At 47.1% G+C, this 20,127-nt stretch overlaps 1 long non-coding RNA gene across 2 annotated transcripts in view; it reads left to right on the top strand.

Annotated features, from left to right (window-relative positions):
- The first annotated feature begins 1,456 nt into the window (after positions 1-1,456).
- Positions 1,457-20,127, top strand: part of LOC110361677 (uncharacterized) — a 47,168-nt gene continuing 28,497 nt past the window's right edge. The window contains exons 1-3 of one of the 2 annotated variants that reach the window (XR_010474363.1): positions 1,457-2,451; positions 4,960-5,074; positions 5,211-14,639. This is a non-coding gene — a long non-coding RNA (uncharacterized LOC110361677). The remainder of the gene's footprint in view (positions 2,452-4,959; positions 5,075-5,210; positions 14,640-20,127) is intronic. The other variant, XR_010474364.1, reaches the window with a different exon arrangement.

Here is a 20,127-nt window from a genome sequence, read left to right on the forward strand (position 1 = left end):
TCCCGGGAGGTTTGCCTGGGGATGAGAGAGAGGCAAACTCAAGTTGTGCCGGGGAAAAGTTACTCGGCTGGGGGGAGTCGGGCGGGATACTGAGCACCGGCACCCGCCTGGCCCTGTTTGATGCGGAGCTCTTGCCTTGTTCCTCGGCAAACTCGGGAAAAAGTCAGGCTTTGCCTAGGAAGTTTCCCGTAGTCGTGCGGAGAGAAGGGGAGAAAGAAAACAACATGTCGTCTGAGTGGCACCTCTCCTTCTTCTGTCTTCTGCTCTCCTGGCCAGGGTTGGAAGAGGGGCTGGGGACAAGCGCAGCAGTGCTCCGTGCCCTGCCTGTTGCCAACTCTCCCCGCTCGTAGCCCCTCTTAAAGAAACAAGTCCGAGCCCTCGTGGTGAAGAATCAAAACCAAGAAAAGTTGGATCTTTTTCCAAAAGGGGGCCCGGAGAGCGCCGAGCCCGGTGGCTCCCGCCTGCCGCACGTTCGGCAGCGCGGAGCGCTCGCCGCGACTGGGGCTTGACCTGCAGAGGGCAATAGTTGGACGCAAATGCTGACAAAGGCTGCGAGGCTCTTTGGCTCGGCACCGTGGCCGGGACCCAAGAATGCTGTGTAGGTAGGCAGCAGTGCTTAATTAATGTATATTGAAACAAAAGATCGGGTAAATTGTTTGATTTGTCTTTAGGCTACGTTTTCAAGGCTAATCTAATTCATAACTGTTAGATGTATTCTAAAGAGATTAGGACAAACTTCCAGGAGAGGCATGCAGTTAACTCCAGAATCACCCTAAACACTAATTGTTTACCGGAATATCTACATTCAGACGCTTGGATTCGTATTATTAGCGTTATTATTCTCTGCTAATCAGATAGGTGAGGTGGGAACAAACGGGTGCTTTCCTGACTGTGGTGCGATTGACAGGGCGACCGCGCAGACTTTGCCAGAGGAGGCGGCAGCCGCCCGGCGCCCTGCGCAGCGGTGACGGGCGCGTCGCGCCTGGCCATTGTCTGCGGGGCCGGGCCGCTGCAGTTCAGCACCGGACGGGCGGACAGCACCCAGCCCCTCTCTCCCGCCGCTCTTGCGGGGCGGGGGAGGGAATTCGCCCCCGCCCGCTCCGGCAGCCCCTTCCCCGCTGATGATGGGTTTATTAGGGAGTGGAAAGGAGCACCCCGACGAGCGCATTTTGTCTCCCCGTCTGTGTGTGTAGACGCGGTTACCGTAGACGTCTGCAGCTTGTGTACATATATTCCTTTAATAATTATATATACGTCTCTGTAAGCTTATTATTCAGGAAAGACTAGAAAAAGAGAGCAAACTGGAGTGTTGGCAGCAGGGGTGATTGCGGGTCTGGATGCATACTCCATCTCTTCCCAACTCGCCGCCCCCTTCCTCCTCCCCCCCCCCCAATCGTATTTAACTGAGATTATGTCAAATTTCAGTGATCGGAAATGTCTTGCCCAAAAGCCATTCCCGCTGGAAAAAGTCAAAAGGGTTCCTGGCATTAAAACGACTTTGCGTCATTCCTGATGAAATTAGCAGCGCTGCATGTTTAGAGCTTGGCTGTGGATGCATTTTGGTCACAGTAAGAAGTAAAGAGATTTGGGGTTTAAGCCCCCCTCCCCCTCCCCCCCGCATCTGAACAGGAGCCTTCTGCTTTCACTAGCTGCAAATCCTGAGACCAGCACTCGAAAGCACCTTAGTCCTGCAGTCCATTTTTTACTTGTCTTTAAGTGCAAGCGATGGGAATTGCTAACCTCGGCTGAGAAAATTTCATTTCCCCCATCCTGCTAAACGGTTCTGGTCGACATATGTTTGTTATCAGAGAGAGGTGCTATGAACACAGAGCCATTTTCTTAGTAGCTTTTTGACTCTGTGTTGCCATAGTCCCACACGGCATTGGTCCTTTCCCGTTGGGAAGTCATGAATAAGAGACTGTGAAGCTTGCACGTCAGATCTTCCTCAATTAATCCACCATTAGCATGTTTGGGATCCTCTACTGGATGGTTAACAGCAGCTTTGGTAACTGTATGCTGTCCATGCCCAATTATGCTCTGCTAAAAATGAACTCTGCAGAACAACCTTCCTGAGCTGTCAGTGTCTCCCGTTTTCTTATTTTAACGCTTGTGTGTAGTGGCAGGCGACAGATGGTGTAGATCAGATCGATTTGATTGCATTAGGCGATTTTTTTTTCCCTCCTCTCCCCCCCGACTCCTTTTCTGGAAGCCCACATTCATCTGAGAGGCGATCGCCGGGGACATGGGAAGCAAGAGCAGCCGCCGATGTGTGAAAGCAACGAGACATGGCCAGCCAGAGGCGCCGGGGTCCCTTCCCGGGGTTTGTTAACATGGTAATCCGGCACCAGGAGAGAAAGCTGCTTTCTGCTGCCCAGAGCCCACTCCCCATCACACATCAGATGACTCCCTGGTTTTACACACGGAGTTCTGCTCGAAACCTGGATTTAGAGGGTAAGCTCTTCAATAGAGGTGGATTTCTGGTGGTTACTCGGGTAGGTGGCGAAAGGAGCGAGCTCCCAGAGATTTTAAAAAGAAGCTGCCTTTGAGCGGGAATGAATATTTTCTTCCTTCCGCTTTTCTTTCTTCCCCTCCTCCCCTTTTTTTTTTTTTTTTTTTTCTCTTCTCTTTTCTCCGCGGCCCCTTTCCCTTACACCAGCGAGCCCCCTAATTCAGAACAGTTTCCAGCACGGAAAGACATCGTGCCTCTCTATTGACGGATGGGATCGATATTCCCCCCTCTGAAATTCGCTTTTCGTGGCAAAACCGAGCTCTGCTTAGAGCTCCGCTCCCGATAGCTTAATTGTTTAATTCCCTCCATCCCTTCCCCTCCTTTCTGTCTCTCACCCCTCCCCCCCATCTCCGAGCACGGCAGAGGCAGTGGAAGTGGCCCCCGGGGCCCCTCCTCCGGCACCCGAGCTCTTTCGGCGGGGGAGAGGGGCGGCAGCGCCGATAAGCATGGCTTTCTGGAGCCAGGGAACAAAGGTATTTAACGCCGAGCGCGCCGCCGCGGGCGGCTCCCGCATGCGGCGGAGAAGGTGCGAGGCGGGCAGCGCGCCGGGGGCTTCGCTGCCACGGTGCTGAGCCTGCCCGGGGGGTGCGTGTGCGCCCGGGCGCGCCGGTACTGGGGCGGCAGGGACGGACCTGCCGGAGGGAGGTGGCGCGGCGGGGGCCGGTGCTCGGCGCTGTCCGGCGCCGCGGGTGCTGAAGGGCCCGGCGGCCGGTGGGTGAGGCGGGCAGGGCCGGTGCGGGGCGGCCGCAGCTGCGGGGCTGCGCAGGGGAAGTTTCGGAAGGCGCTGTATTCGCAGGGGAATGGGGGGGATGCTTTTGAGGGAGCGGAAGGCAGTGTCAGATGGACACAGCGAGAATAAGGCGGGTGCCGCGCAGGTCGTTTTTTCCCCGGGAATCGCGTTCTTTAATGTTAAAAAAACCCCCCACACAACCAACCAAACAACAAAAAAAACACCGAAGTTTGGATTTCTGCCTAATTCTCGATGCATTGGTGGAGCGCCTCCAAATTTCGGAGAACGTCTAGGTGTATCACTGTAGAGCGTTTTCGCCACGACTCGGTGAATTTTACTTTTTCAAACGGCTTTTGTTCAAGTTGAAGGAAGCCCACTGCATCAGTTATCTGAGTTCCAATGCCGGTTAATGGGGTTACAGCCTTCAATTTCACAGCGGGGAAAAATTACAGTGTTTGTTATTTACTTTCTGTCTGTCATTTAAAATGCAACTTGAAAGCTTGGTGCGTTAGAAGAATATAGGAAATTACACCTAAAATGAGATTAAAATAGAAGAGAGTTGCATTTTTTTCTTAATTTAAGGTAATGTGGCTATCAAAGTATTTTTTTTTTATTTCTCTCTTTGTTTTTCTCTTTTCTTTCAAATTCAGACAAAAGTCTGTGTTACAAAACAAATGCTGTCTTCTCGCATGTTTTCGTAGGAAGCATAGTGGTAATATGTCAAGGAAGGCAAGGGCTCGTGTTAAGGAAGGAATCTGTCGAAAAAACAAGCATCTTGTATAAATTTCAGTTGGAATCTAATCAACAAGCTGGTCAGTTACCGAGTGCAGTGGATAATGAGAGCTGCGCGTGCTGCATAATTACTCACGGCTGAAGAAATGCGAAGTACCCCTGCTATGTGCGGGTTTTGACCGTGCATCGCTAGTTTCATTCCCCCCTGCCCGTCACTCACACAGAAGCTGTCCTTAGCATCAGGAGACTCCGTGAAATAACCCGGAAAAGTTCCTAATCGCCAGGCGAAGTGTGCTGTGCCATGACGTTGCAGAGATCCTTTCTATTTAGTTGGCGAACAATAAACGTTTATTATCACCGCGGCAGATCATCAGACAAAGCTTTCCCCTCCCGCCTCCCCCAAGTACGAGCGCTTCTGATAAGGGAACTGCTCCGGGTGACAGGCAGAGCCGCAGACGCCATTTGGAAATAACTTTTTTATTATTATTATTATTTCCTCTCCCCCTCCCCCCCCCGCCGGTTCGCCTTTTGCAAACAGGGCAGGGAGGCGGCGGGTGTCGGTGCGGAGGTGCGCTCCGCTGCCCCCGCCCGCTGCGGAGCCGCCCGCCCGGCTCGGAGCCCGCAGCCGCTGGGCGCTGCCGGTCGGGCACACGCGGGAAGTGAAGTGCGCCGAATTTGTATTTTGAAGCCTTTATGGCCTCCGATTTTTATGTCACTAGGGAGGCCTGGCAGATGAGTGCCTCTGCTGAGCTCGGAGCCTTTGCTATTTCTTTCTTTGATTTTCTTTCTCTTCATCGCTTTCCTTTCCTCCCTCCCTCCTCTTGGTAGCACACCGAGTCAGTGTGAGTCAGGACTTGCAAAATGCATTTCCAAAGCCCAGATGAAAAGTCTCTCAGGCGTGGCTGCTGCTTTATCGAAGCTCTCCCAAGCCCACCTATGCAAACAGATTTGTAATATTTGTGTGCTTAACCGTGCATCTCTTTTACAGGAATCTGTTGCTGCGTGTGACATCTCTTGCAAGCTCCCAGAGAGAATTGATGGAGCATACAGCCAGGGAATAGGATGCCAGAGATGCACAGAGGAAGAAGCCAGGCAATCACCAGGTAAACTCAACCTTACTTTGATTTATTTCCATTCACCTCGCCTGCAAGACCTTGCCCCCTCCAGTAAGGCAGCAGGAGAGCAGAGGGACTGTACGTGTGTGTATTAAACGCCTGCTCCTCTCGTTTGCCTCTGCAGCATGGGAAGGTTCAGCGTCCGTTGGATATGGGACAAGATCGCTCGGCAACCCTTGTGGATTCTCCTTCTTCTAGAGGGGAGTTATAGTTGTGGATTTATTGTCCCGGTGCAGCACTTCCACCACCACCACCAGCAACAGCAGCAGCTTTCTGACTCTCTTCGGTGACGGGTATTCTTGGGTGGATAATACGGATTACGTTGTTATTGCTTAAGAATACGCGTAGTCGAGGAGAGTACCGGCGGCGGGCAGGCAGGCAGGCAGCGCGACCGCCCCCAGCCCACCAGCTGGCTCCTCACCTCCTCTAGTTGCCAAGGTAGCACCTTTTCCGTCTTTTCCTACGCTTTGCAATGTTTCACTTTGCCAGTGTCTCTGCCCGGGCGGGGGGGAGCTCGGACGCCCTGTCTCCTGCGGAGGGGGGGGGGGTGCCCGTGTGTGCGTGCGTGGGAGCAAGCACAGGGCCGGAGAGGGCCGGGGAAAGGCTTGCCAAGCCCCGCAGCAGCACGCCGCGGCGGCCCTGGCCCGTCGGGTGCTGCGGACAGGGGCTGACCGGGCGAGCCGGGGCCGCTGGGGTGCGCCTCCGCGGGCAGCGCTTGGCAGGCTGCACCGGGGCCGGGGAGGAGGTGCCCGCCCCGCCCGGGAAGCCCCGGTGCCCCGATACACAGCCAACAGTCCCCAGTCCCCGCCGCGCCCGGAGCCCGCGTCTCCTCGCCCCTCTCCGGCGGGGAGCGCGGGGCGGGGACGGGGGGACTGGGGAGGACGGCCCGCCGGCCGGGGTGTCCTCGTTCCAGGGCACTGGCTGCCCGCAGGGCCGGGGCGGCGCCGGGTCTGCCCGCACCAGCCGTCAGAGCCCGGAATGCTGCCCCCTCTGCGGCCCACGGGTCGTGCGGGGCCAGGGTGCTGCCCGCGGTCAGGGAGGTGCAGAGCACCCGTGCAAGCGAGGCCAGGGGCACTCCGCACAGCCGTGGCTGTGCCCTCCCCACCGAGAGGCATCTGCTCCCTAGCTGCCGAGGGCTCCAGCCACCCGGTGAGGCCGCTACTGGGGAGCAGGTTGTGGCTGATTGCTTCCGAAGGGTGACTCCTTGCTCCCTTATCCTCATCCCACAATACCAACCTGGTGAGGCAGGATTAAGAACTTACCTCACACCAGCCCCAACTCAGCAGGTTGGGAAGCACCCAGCTGAATGTAGACCTTATCCGCCTCTAAGGCCCCAGGTTGAGATACATGTTAAGGGTCAGGGCGTTGTTTACCCTTCTGCACCTCAGGTGGTGGCTTCTTTAGTAGTCCCCAAATGCTTCTTGCAGCTGGGCAGGAGGGAGACACAACCAAGGGAGCGTTGATTACCATTGCTGGCCAAGCCATGTCCCATTTTTTAACACAGAAAAAGAGGTGCCTCGATGGAGGCACCCTCCAGCATCAAGGACAGGCTTTGGTTAAAACCTTGGTCAGCCTTTCAGATGCTGTACTTGGGAAAACACATTCATACTTCCAGTCTTTTCTCCTCTGCTCCTCTGCCCCCAGGACTGCCAGGGGCAAGTGATCAGCTCCATGTTTCCCCATTTGAGACATCTCCACATGCCCAGAGGATCCCAGGTCTTGTTTCTACATAGTTGCAATTGTGAGACAAGGTTTTAGCTGTAAACGAATTAGATCAGAAGCCATTTTAAAGCAAGACCAAGAGTATTGTGATGAGATAGCTTTTTGAATGGATCCTTCCCCAAGCTCAGCTATGATGAGGCTGAGAATGATTTTTTAACATGGATGAGCCAGATGTGGGGTGATCCTTAAGTTGTGAGTGAAAGGCTTGTTGATGGATAATATCTCTTGCTTAGCATTTGAAAGGTCATCTATATTCTGCTTAATTGTTTCCAACAACTGCCAAAGGAATCTTACTCTGTTGCCTGCAGTAGTGAGTGGAACGCTTATTGTTACACAGCCGTGTGGATGTTATTCTTTAGACACATCTTTGATGCCAGCGCTCTGATCCTCATGTTTCTCTAATATTACTTGAAAGCAGATTTTTTTTCTTGTAGTTTAGTATGTTCAACAGCCTCAGAAATAATGTTAAATTATGCTTTAAAAAGACATGATCAGCTGCTAAATCATAGTCAGTTCAGCACTGTAACCCAGCCACATTCACAAGTGCTGCAGGAATAGCAGTGGAAACACTATTTTAAACATCCAGGTTTGTATTACAAACCTTCTTCTGATCTGAGCTTTTAGTTGACATCTTCCCTTCTAAGTCAGGACTTAGAGTATTATCAGGAGTTCTCATTTCATCACATAAAGGATGTGGTTCTGTTTGCTCTTTGCTTGGTTGAGTATCTTGTGCAGTATACATTGGACTGGTACCCAAAAAGACAAGCTTAGCAAAATGTTTCTTTATACCTGGTTTCTTCTAGTTGCCTTCTGTTTAGCATGATGAGCTGGTTTTGCTGAACAATACCTTAATGACAGGGCTGATGCATTTTTAATGCTTGTACTCTTTGTCATTGTCAAAATTAACATTTTGATGATTGTAGGTTTCTTTTCTCTAAAATCTTTTGAGAATTGTTATGATATGTGTGTTGAAAGAGTGAAACTGTACGGTCCAATCGGAGAAATACTGGATATGCTCACCAAAATAATTATAAAATACTGTGTAAAGGCTCAATAGCATAAGGGCTCTTAGAATGATGTTTTCCGATAGCATGATCTCAGAGTGGCGCTCCCCATTCATTAGCAGTTCCTGGGATCTGTCATATATGTATATTGAAGGACAGAAGCAGTCATTTCTGAACAGCAGATATCTAAAATGAGACTATTTACACTGCGAGCCTGATCTTGGGCACACACGTAGCTTCCATGGGACTAGTCATGGAAACAAGGTTGCTCGTGCTAAATCCAAAATATTTTGGGCCAAATCCTACCATCCAATGCAATAGCAAAGCCCCAGTTGATTTCACTGTGGGAAAGATTAGACACCTAGGGAAAGTGATTTTTACAACGCTACACTTCCTATGTTTTTGCTTTAGAAATTGCGAGTCCTGTGTGCTAAAAACTGAGTCTAAAAACCCCCTGCCTCTAATAGTCTAATGATATTTTATTAACAGTAGAAATTATACTAAAAGGCTATAGTGCAACATAATAAGAAATTACTTTCTAAATAGGAGTTTTTAATTGTATCAGTATGAGTATTTTCTAAGACAACATTTTAGAATGAGGTTTGTGGCAGCACCAACTGTGTGTTAACAGCTATTTTGGCGAGTGCATATTTAATTAATTTAGAATACTAGATTTCTGTTCTAAAATTGTTTTTGTAATATGCATTCTGGTAGAAAATTAAATAAAGATTTAGCCCCAAAATAATTACTTGGATTTAGCCTTTTTTTAAAGGCCATAATCCTATGAAGATTTATATCTCTGGGTAATTTTATCCACTGGCTGCTCTCATAGGTAAGTCTTTGTTATGCTAGGGCCCCCGCAGCAGCATAGCTGATGGAGCAGCGGACACTGGGATGGCAGCTGCCCCAATGCAGAGCAGGGTGCTGCAGGGTCCCCCCGTGCAGCCGCCCGTGATGCTGACTGCTCCCCGACCAGCTCCATGCCAGGGAGACAGCAACTGCTCGGGCCTTGCCAGAGCCGGGGACTGCCGAAAGGGCTGTGACTCCGAGCACCATGGGCACGTCGTGCCCCACTGTGGCAGTGGGAGCACGAAGGGTAGCTTTGGTGCCTATCACCCTGTGCAGGTAGGGGAACAGCCATGCCTGGGTCTGCCTGAAACAGACAGCATTGCCCTACTTAGCAACACCCTAAATTAAGAGATGAGGACTGCCATTCGATTTCAGGTGCTCTTTCCGCAAATATTTAAGCCTACAGCTCTTATATGTATACGTATACGTATCTGAATTGAATGAGTATATAAATGTACATATACACATACACACATTTCTCTGACGGGAGGCTACAGCACAGTAAGAAAAGCCCCACTTTCCCAGAGCTGACAGAGGCACAGCTCCCACTCACCTCAGCAGGGGCCGTGCCGTTGCAGTGCGTATTTATGACTGGTGTTTTAATTCCTCTTGCTGTTTGCAAATTTCCCTAAAATAAATGCATACATTGCACGTAGATATGTACAGTTATACAAATGCCTTTTCTTGGGGTCAGTTCTGCTTGCTTTCTGCTTTTAAGACTACATCTGATTTTGAAATGAGTGTAAGATTCCTTCCCGTAACAGGTTATTGCCTTTTGTGTCAGTTTAGGTGGCTTCTAGTGTTCATACGTGTTTCTTAAGGAAACTGAAAATAATAATATCTATACATCCACACAGCTATATACATACTTTGCAGCTGTAGAGAATAAGCTAACTAGCTTTTTTCTCTGGGTTTTTAGATCACAGTAGAAGTAATATGTACAACTGGATTTTTATGCATTTTTTAAAATAAATAGTGTCTTTACATACACAACAGGCTTTTCTTCTCTTCCTTTCAAAAGATTACTATTTTTTCTGAAAAGCACTCCCTCAGGTATTACCTTTAGCTCTTTTGACACCTGACCATTTAATGTGGTAAATGTAAATTGTAACACCCATTATTAATAATCATAATTTCTTATCAGATTCAGCATCTGCCTCTTGAAAGCTATAATGGTGGAAACATTTCCTGGGCTAAAGCCCATGATGCTTGCCTGCTTTTTATTGCTATCATTTAGTAACCAAATTGTTCAAACATCAAAGGACTTGATTCTCTCATACCTGCAAAGTGTAGCGCTATTTATAAATGTTGGCTAGATAATAACAATGACTCAAAAGAAATTTAAATGACAGGCCAAAAATAAGAAGTCTAAAAATGAAAATCCAAGCCAGAATTCATAGAGGTGATGGGAAGAGTCTGACATTGAAGGACGGAGATGGTCCTAAGGAAGGTAAAGAGAAGAGGACTGGAGGTGATGGTAGAGGGTAGATGTGCTGTGACTTTGGAAAGCCAGAGGGCAGATGAGAGGAGAGGCACCAGGCATGGCAGGCAAGGAGATATTGCAGTGTGGTGCTGGGAGAATGTGCCAGAAATGTGGAAACCAGGGCTGGAACACCACACACATTTGATTGCTTGCTTTTTGGAAAAACAGTATGTAGTTAAAAGCAGCCAAGAAAAAAATAGATAAAATGTTTCAGAAACTGGAGGGGTTGATCGATGGGGAAAAATAAGAGCCCTGAAGATATAGCTGAAAGGAATTTTATATATATACACATATATATACGAATATACATACCTAGACACCATAACATAATAATGCCCATATAGATAAATGAAATTAGTATCCTGCTTTTGAAATCATTCTCCTACAGAAACTGGGGGGGATTTTCTATTGATTGCAGTGTGGCCAGAATTTCTCCCATCTGCAGGAAAGTGATGTAGCCTGGTGTGTGCAAATAGACCTAGGAACTATGTAGGGAGAAAATGCAGTGTGGCTATCCTTTCAGTGGACCCAATTCCTCTCTAGCCAGTGGGGATGATATAGAGTAACGGAGCAATCTCCAGGCAGGAAAGCCCTTGCTTGGGAGATACAAAATTACCTTGGCCAAGCCGCTGCAGGCAGCAGTCACCCTACGAGGGTTGGGGAGATCTCGCCTCCGACTTCTGTGATACACCTCCATGGAGGAGGAATGGTGCTGATAACTCCCTTATGCTTTATACCACTAGAAAGGAAGAGATAGGCCCATAAGAAGCTATTTAAACCTTGCAAGATACTCTCATAGAGTATTTCAGATTAGGTCAAAGTTACATCTTTTATCTGTTTCAAGGTCAATTGTCACCACAGTACCATTCTGTATCAGTTCATCTGAATCGTATGTAATGTACACCCCCTTCACACTATTACATTAGGCATGAAATGTTGGAAAAATACATCTGACTTTTCTTTAATACTAAGAATTGCTGATTCATAACCTTGATTGGAATATTAGCAGTTCTCTTACTAAGTCAGGACAATATCACAAAGTTTATTAATGTTCACAGGTCATGCCTATCTTCTAAATCACTGAAAATCAATGACAAAGAGATCACCATGGAATTGGTCTTCTCTAATTGGCAAAAGAGGGACATTCTGAACCAGAACAGTACAGCATTTGATTGTACAGCCTGTTACCAAAAAAAGAACCATCTCACTATATCTTACAGAAGCATTTACATAGATAATGTAGATTTCATATGACTACTTTTAGATTTAGTAATAGCTTTGCAAGAATTCACATTCCTCTAACAAGAAGTTAGTAGAAAATTCAAATAAAAAGGCATCACTGTAATTACTGCATTGTAAAGGATTTATTTTATTTTTTTTTAGTTAGGTGGGAAATAGCAAGAGCAGGGAGGCTTGATGCATTAATGCTTCACACCACCTGGAAACCCATCCTTTAACAATCATTCTTCAGGAGATAACTTAACTGGTTACTCCAAGAAAACATAGAGCAGTATTACCTCTTTGTCAAATTGCCAAAACATTATTCTGAAATCCAAAATTATACAGTCTAATGCCTGCTGTTTTACTGAAGCAACAGTTATTACAGGCTTGATGCTCTGGTTGTTAAAAATGACCGTTACAGGGAAAAATTATTTCTTTTTCCCCTACTTTCTTTTGTCCACTTGTCCACTGCCTGGCTGCCTACCCTTCCTGTTTATGATACATGCAAGAGATTCAAGCAGATGTAAGGGTTTTTTGTTTTCAGGGTGTTTTATTTTACAAATGTCAGAATAATTTAATTCTTTTTATTCCTTTTTTTTTTTTTTTCCTGAATGTCTTGAGCTATAGAGAAGAGCAGCAAAAACTTTCTCAGACCTCAGTCTAATAAGTGGTGATTTTTTCATTTTTAAGAAAAAGGCCTTTTCCTCTGCATGTTTGTCTGGGGTCTGACTTATGCAGAGAGCAATAACATAATTACTTTCAGGTTTTCAGTCCAATCCTTTGCTTTCTGGCTGTGCATGTTTTATTGTCCCTTATTGTGTTATGACATCATGTGGCTATTGTACATGTGAGGACATAAACTCATTTGCCTTCGGTCATTCACAGAGCCCCTTGGTGAAAACGCGATCTGCAATTCCTGCTCTAGGAAGCAAATAACAAAACCACTACCTTTTGCTCTCCTTGTTTAGATGCTTGTAATTTCTGCGTATGTAAATTCTCGCCAGTGAAGAATGCAGGACCAGTCTAGACCCTCGATTAGAGATGAAAATAGACATGTTTCATTTTAATTTGCTGGAGCTGCAGTAAGGCAGTGCTGCTCACTCTGCTCTAGTCTCCTTGGTACAGAGGGAGGAAAACTCCAACAAGGGAAAAGAGGCTGAATGGGCATGACGCAAAATCCAAGGAAAGCAAACCAAATAAATAAATTCCCTCACAAAATACCTAGCTGGAATTTTTATGGTTTATTTTTTACCAAATGCCACTCTATTTAAAGTATTCCACATTTCTTGGACGTAAAACTTAAAAATGCGCCTCACAGAGGGGCTTAGAATAATAGCTCTGATTTCTTTAATAAAATCTCTCTTCTGAGATTAACTCTGGAGCTAGCAGTAAGGTCAGTATTTCATTTCATAGAAGTCAGCTCATGCTGACAAGGGTTTGGCCTTCTTAGTAATGGGCCGTTTGCTGCTCAGAAGTGTGAGGAATGGCTTTCCAAAATATCGATATCTTGCCTTTGCTGGAGTTCATGATCAAATTTAGCTGGCAAGTATCGATGTGCTACAGCACCCGGACTGATGGGCTGCGAGGCTTGGGCCTTGGGCCAGCCACTAAGGTTTGCTTTTTAAATCAGAGGCTAACTCTTCCATTAGTGTAAATCAGTGGTTTATAATAATGTCCAATGAGATTTGTGCCAGAGTAGTCCAGACTACATCCTGGTCTTAGCATTTGAAAAGGAATAGAAAATTTAGGCTGAGACCATTAGTATTTTGTTTTCAATTGGTTTTGGTGTGTGTGTGTGTGTATAAACGTGCCTATACACACATGCACACCCATGCAGAGCTGCATTTAATTCCCATGGATGTTTCCCATGGCCATGTTTTTATCATTGAACAAAGACCCAGGAACACAAAATCTTCATCCTGGTGTAGTTTAATTGACATGTGCAGAGATCTCACATAAAGGCTCTGGGATCCCCCTTTCCATCCATTTAAGGAAAGCAGGCAAGCTTCATCCCTAGCTAAACCCTTCACACAATATACATCACTAATGAGGCAGCATCTATTTATATATTGTGTTTACAAATTGTTTGCTGGAAATGACTGAATTCAGACAGAAGTTGGTGAGGCAGCCTGAGCCTCCATGGAGTCTATTGTTAGTACCCAGGATGACTCCTCAGGCAAATGGGGAAGAGAGGCATGACTTGGAGCCTACGGTGCCATGCCATAGCAGCTTTGGCCCCAGGCAGGTGGTGTCTCCTCTCAGAGAATGCCTTTGATGGCTCTGCCAGGACCCAGCAGGGGAGGAATGCCAGAGAAATGGTTGTGACAGCAGGGGGGCAAGAGCACAGCCCCATTGTGGCTCCCTGGGAAGCGGCATGCTGACCTGGGTGTATCCACTGGGTGAGAGCTCCCTGCCTTTCTTCATGAGAAAAAATGTCCCAGATGGAATGGGAGGAAGGCAATACTAGTTTGATACACACTGATGCCTTTTTGCCATGTCTTTGCAGAAGGTTTTCAACAATATTTTTTGTTTAACTAGGAAAAAAAAAAGATGCAGTAAACCAGCCCCATCTAGCATTACAATGTTGGTTAGGTAGGTCTGTGCAGCTGATAGTCTAGTGATGAGGATGAGGTGCAGTGCTGATACATGCCTGTGACAATGAAAACTTGCTTGTCTATGAGATGTTTAGCATAAATAAGGCACTCAAAACCCCTTAGCAAAGCACAATCCAGACAGCACTTTTGCTCCATGTCCTTTTTTTCTTTTACTTTCCTTTGTGGCCCTTGTGTATTTTGCCCATATGCTCTAAAGCTATTTTGTTTTCAGTTTTGTGTATGTTTTATGTAAATTAGAAAAATCAAGTTCTTCTGCTTGCTAAATTATAAGTTGAGTGGAAATTGGCCAGCTCTCTTTAGACTATGTCTATAAGTTATACAAAATATAAGTAATCAAGCTGAGCAGGCTGGGTTGGGGAGGGGAAGCGCACCTATAGCACGGGCCATGTGAGCTGTGACCATGCATCGCTGTATACTGCCGATTGCCCTTGCAGCCTTGAGTATCTCTTTGCTTTAAAGTGCCAGTCTAACTCCTTTCAGGCTGTTCTCCAAGATGCAGGTTTATTGCCTTCTTTGGTAGTTTGCTCAGCATATTCATTACACCTTGTATAAATGAACTGCTCTTAAAATGGTTTTTTCCATTCTTGCTTTAGGACCAGAGTAGATCCAGACTGCCTCTTCTGGGAGCACTGATTCATTTTGTTTCCCTTCTTCCCCTTGTAAGTCAAAACGCCTGTTGATTTTAGTGTCTGTTTCTTTGGCTTACTCTGTGCTTTGGCTCCACTTCCCCTAACCCACACTAATTTTCATATGCTAGAGTTTTGCCCTGAGTTATCTTCTCCTTAGTAGCCCACTGCAACCCCACAGTAGGACCATAATGTAAGAGCGGGAGCCTGGCAAGGTCTGGCAGCCTGAGAAGTGCTGCCAGGAGAGCAAGGGAGTCGGCTGGTGTCTTGGGAGTTTGTGAGACGGTGGAGAATCTGCTACAGGTCAGAAAAGACAGCCTTGCTGTGGCCTGTTCCTGCACAGTTAGACCAAGTTAGAGCAAGCTGGAGAGTTGGGTGGGGAAAAATTTAATGAAATATAACAAGGTCAAGCGTGGAGTCTTACATCTGGGCAGGAACAACCCCAGGTTCCAGTATAAGTTGGGGAATGACCTATTAGAGAGCAGTGTAGGGGAAAGGGACCTGGGGCTCCTGGTGGACAGCAGGATGACCATGAGCCAGCACTGTGCCCTTGTGGCCAGGAAGGCCAATGGCATCCTGGGGTGTGTTAGAAGGGGGTTGGTTAGTAGGTCGAGAGAGGTTCTCCTTCCCCTCTACTCTACCCTGATGAGACCGCACCTGGAATATTGTGTCCAGTTCTGTGCCCCTCAGTTCAAGAAGGACAGGGAACTGCTGGAGAGAGTCCAGTGCAGGGCAACAAAGATGATTAAGGGAGTGGAGCATCTCCCTTATGAGGAAAGACTGAGGGAGCTGGGTCTCTTAGCTTGGAGAAGAGGAGACTGAGGGGTGACCTTATTAATGTTTACAAATATATAAGGGTTAGGTGTCATGAGGATGGAGCCAGGCTCTTCTCAGTGACAACCAGTGGCAGGACAAGGGGTAATGGGTTCAAACTGGAATACAACAGATTCCAGTTAAATTTGAGAATAAACTTCTTCTCAGTGAAGGTGACAGAACACTGGAACAGGCTGCCCAGGGGAGTTGTGGAGTCTCCTACTCTGGAGACATTCAAAACCTGCCTGGACACATTCCTATATAACCTCATCTGGGTGTTCCTGCTCCGGCAGGGGGATTGGACTGGATGATCTTTTGAGATCCCTTCCAATCCCTAACATTCTGTGATTCTTTGAAGTTTTAAGAAAAAGGCACCCAAAATCAGACCCCTAAGTCTATCATTACACATTTTAAAGAAGGCTGAATTTTGGGAGCCAGGAAGGACCAGTGTTATCATAAGCAGATATGGGTATCATCCTGCTCTACAGTCTGATGTCAGGGTTCCTCTTAAAAATGTCAGTTTCCAGAAACCTGACAAACCAAACTGTCCCTAAAAGAGGCGACCAATTGCAGCCTCAGCACAGGCAGAAATGTCTGTCAGGCAGTGGCCATGCTGGTGTCCACCTGTCAGCATGTCCAGCAGCACTGCCCGAGGGCAGACTGGTGCCTCTTGATGCAGCCCATCTGCCTGTGAGCACCCAGCTGCATTGAGGCAGAGCTCGGGGTGATACCGTAAATCAACTTATTGGGGCAGAGCTCGGGATGATACCATAAATCAGCTAATTGGGACAACCCTGTTCTCTGTCCTTTAATTCCATGCCAGAAAAAATAATTTTAAGACAGGTAGTGTAATGGTGGTGTAAGGCAGTTCTTGTGAAATCTTGACCAACTTTTTCAGGCTGGCATCACAGAGCCTGTGAATGCCATTGCCATGGAAAAGTCAGTTTAGAACTAAATTGCTGCAGGGGCCAATTGTGGGTGGTGGGTAGTCTCTACAGGCACAGCCTCAGGGGCACAGGTCTTAGGTGGGTAACATGTTCCCATGTAATGCCAGCCCTGAATATCTGCTGGGTCCTGGGATGTCTGTGCAGGTCCGCAAGCCCTCTCAGCCAAGCCTGGCTCTGAGGTGTTCTTAGTAGGCTCTGCTGATTCTGGCAGGACTGAAGCATGTGTTTTGTTGAAGGGGATCCCAATGGGGTTGGTTCTGTCTGAGTAGACAGGCGGCTTTCAGGAGTCTCAGGCTAGGACCTGCAGGGCACAAATGGGACCCCCTCTGCTCAGCCTCTGCCCTGCAGTTATTTGAGTTTGGACTCTCTTTCACTGAGTTCATAAGATACATGCCTTTTACTTTAATTCATTAAATACTTTGATTCAGTGATATAACATGAGAATGTGGTTTATTCTGTCCAGTCAAATGTTTACTGAGAAGTGATAAAAAATATCCAACCTGTCTTTTTACAGCTGCTTATTTTATTTCAAAGGGAAGGCATAACCTTTCATTTCCTGCTGTGATTTTTATTAAACCTCTGCCTATTTTATTTGTCAGATCACACATAAATTTACTACCATTTGTGTTTCCAAATAGAAGACATATAGGTTGGTAAGCAGGCTGCTATTCCTTGAAACCTATAAAAGGATCATTTTAATCCATGGAATTGCTAATTAAAGCTGCTTCTCACTATACAAAAATTAAGTTAACAATAATTAATGTAGCCAGCCTGGAACCTTAGGAAGCTACTGCCAGCAAGTGTCTTTTGCTGCACTCAAGAGGATGCAGTTTGATTGTTGGCACCAACAGACAGGTTGGGAATTGTAAACATGGTAATTAGCAGTAAGTTTCTGGATCTCAACTTGCCAGACTGGCAGTCTGATTCTTGGAGTAGTTGTCACATGGGAGGAAGGAAAAACAAAGTAAGGGAATTAGAGCAAACTTGCATTGCTCCACCAACATATGCCGCTGGACCAATGTTTTTCTTGGCAAAGATCTCTGACAAGGAGTTTAAAAGCAGCGTTGCAGCCCTGCTGCAAAGTGTGAACCCCACTGCAGGCATCAACCAAGCAACTGTCTCTGGCTCCTCTGCTCAAACCATGAGCATTGCTCCACAGAAAGGAACTGTAGAACCTGAGATTCCCCTGCTCCACCTCTACAGTGGGGCACAGTGTTGATAAGGTTATCAACAATAATGGGATTAAAAGAGTTAAAATCCAGCTTTTGCAGTAATCCCAGAGTGTTCTATTGTTGAGCTATCAAAGATTAAGGTTATAGTAACCTTATTAACCCTTGGTGTAGTGTAAATAAAAAGGAAATGTCAACCTTAATTCCACCATGAAATTAAATCTTTACTTCTCTAAATGATGATTCAAACACAGCTTATTCCAGCCAATGTGGTTTATGAAAATACAGAACACATGTGAATTTAAGAAATCCCTTCAGAGAGAGAGAAAGGGGGGGAAGGTTCAATAAACCGTGGCATTTATTTAGTTTAAAATGAAAAAAAAATAATCTAGTTTGTGTGTCTGCAGGAATTATAACTAGAGCAAACAACTTCTGCAAAGAATAAGACAGGAACCAAATGCTCATGGTGTAAAGCCCTGTGATGCAGTGAACACAGCTCCTCCAGACTGCAGCAGCTCAGGCTCTGGCCCTGGGCAGAGCAGCTGACCCTGCGCCAGGCAGCAGCCACAGCACTGCTCGTAGTGTCCCTGTCCACTGCTTGCCAGTCATTGTGTGGCCTCCGTAGTGCTGCCCCAGTGCCAGGGGCCGTGTGTCCCAACAGGAGAGATTGAACCAATCATTGCTTCACCTGTGCTAGAGACAAGATGATGAAAACCAAAAAAAAGTCAGAAAGAAAATGGTTGCTGAGCCTTGTGGAAAAAGAGAGCCAGGTGCTGATGTGATGGGCACAGATTTTCCCGGCCAAGCTGATTTCCAGGAGGTGGGAGCTGCCTCTATTGGTAATGAATTGTTCCCCACACACCTGTGCTGGGCAGAGCCCCTGCTTCCCCACCCTCAGAGGCTGAATCTATAAGTGGATGTGAAACTACCCTCTGGGACTAGGTCTTCTACTTGAAGAGAGGGAAGGAAGGGTGGATGTACTGGGTGTCACTTAGAAGTCAAGAGGACGTGGTACAGGTAAATATTTATTTATTTATTTGTGGGGAGCAGGAGGGGAATTACAGTAGGCAGAAAATGGGCTGTGTGCACTTTGTTATGCTTTTTTTGACTGGGAAGAAGAATAAAGTAGTGGTAAAATGGAGTGATTCAGAATGATTCTGCATATTAAATAACTTAAATACTCACTTTGAGTTTCCAGCAGAGATGTAATTAAGTATTAAGGAGCTGCATATCGCAGGAAGTGAGATCTCTGGAGGGCAAGAGGCATTGCCAGAGAAAAGAGATGGTTTTTGTGGGGCTATTCCCAGGCAAAAGGGGCTTTGCTGCTTCAGCAAAACCTTGTCTGCCCTGTGGCACCTGCACTTCCTGGAAATTGCTGTCTTTGCGGATTGATAGAGCTGGGGAGTGGGCATGATCTACCTCTTCATACTGCTTACCCCAGTCCCTGTGAACTTTGGTGAAGTTGCATTATCAAACTCAGACTCATAAAGTAGCTCAGTTTAAGATGGTTTTCCTCCCTCCCCTGACTGAATCATACTCTTCTGTGGGGTAACTTGTCACAGCTCCAGAGTGTGCACCAGTTCAGATGCACCTGCTGGGTCTTGGGCTGCCTCCCTACCCACTGCTGCTGCAGTCACTGCCTCAAACACAAGCTGGCTCGCTCTGGCTCTTCTTGTCTTTCCGCAGTGTAGCAATAGACAGTGGCCCATGGGGTTGTTCAGAAATATTACTGGTTTCCACTGCTGGCATAATGCTCCCTCCTGGGTAGTATCCCTCTTCCAGAAAATTTCCCAGTAAAATAGTAAATGGCAACTGCAGAGCAGTAAAGGAGACGGTGTATTTGTTTGACTGACATTTCAGAGCTTGCAGAGCAAATGCAATTAGGATCTACAGCTTCCTTTCTTCATGTTGCTACCCCAGAAGAGTTGCTGTTAGGTTCAGCTTAAGCCTGGTTCCTGCTCTGTGTCAGCCTCGGGGTAGAGGAGAGGCTCCAGGAGGGAGGGTGGCAAGTCCTCGAGCCTCAGCAGGCACCTTCAGCTTTGGGAGCAGCTGGTGTCTCGTGGGGCTCAGGTAGGACAGGAGCTGTTGCTGCTTCTCCACTGCTGGCACTGCAGCCCCAGGCAGTAGAGGGATGATTTTGGTAGTAGGTGTGAGCTTTCCCTGGACTCAGCAGAGCTGGCACCAGGGTGGCCCCCCCAGCACTCAGACCCACACTCCTCATCAGGGAGAAATCCCTGTTGGTGCCCATGGATCTGTGCAAGGAGAAGCAATCCAGGATTTGGGTTACCCTGGTCTTCACTGGGGGCAACTGCTCCTTTCTTTGGAGTTTTGCAGGGTCAACAGTTGATGTGCTGTGAGCACATTGATACATGCTTGATGCATCAGAAAGAGGTGGGAAAAAAGTGGCAGCAATCGTTCAGATTTGTCTGGAGGAGGTAATTGAAAACAAATTGGTTCCAAAAGCCAAGGGCTGCAGTTAATTGTGGTGAAGCACTGTGGGTCACTCACCTGTAGGGAAAGACTGCTAGAGAAAGGGCAGGGGTCAAAATTGTTTCTCTCCTGGTGGGGAAAGAGGGTCTCAGCCATATAATT

Source organism: Columba livia, chromosome 8 (assembly GCF_036013475.1).
Source record: "Columba livia isolate bColLiv1 breed racing homer chromosome 8, bColLiv1.pat.W.v2, whole genome shotgun sequence".
Taxonomy (NCBI): domain Eukaryota; kingdom Metazoa; phylum Chordata; class Aves; order Columbiformes; family Columbidae; genus Columba; species Columba livia.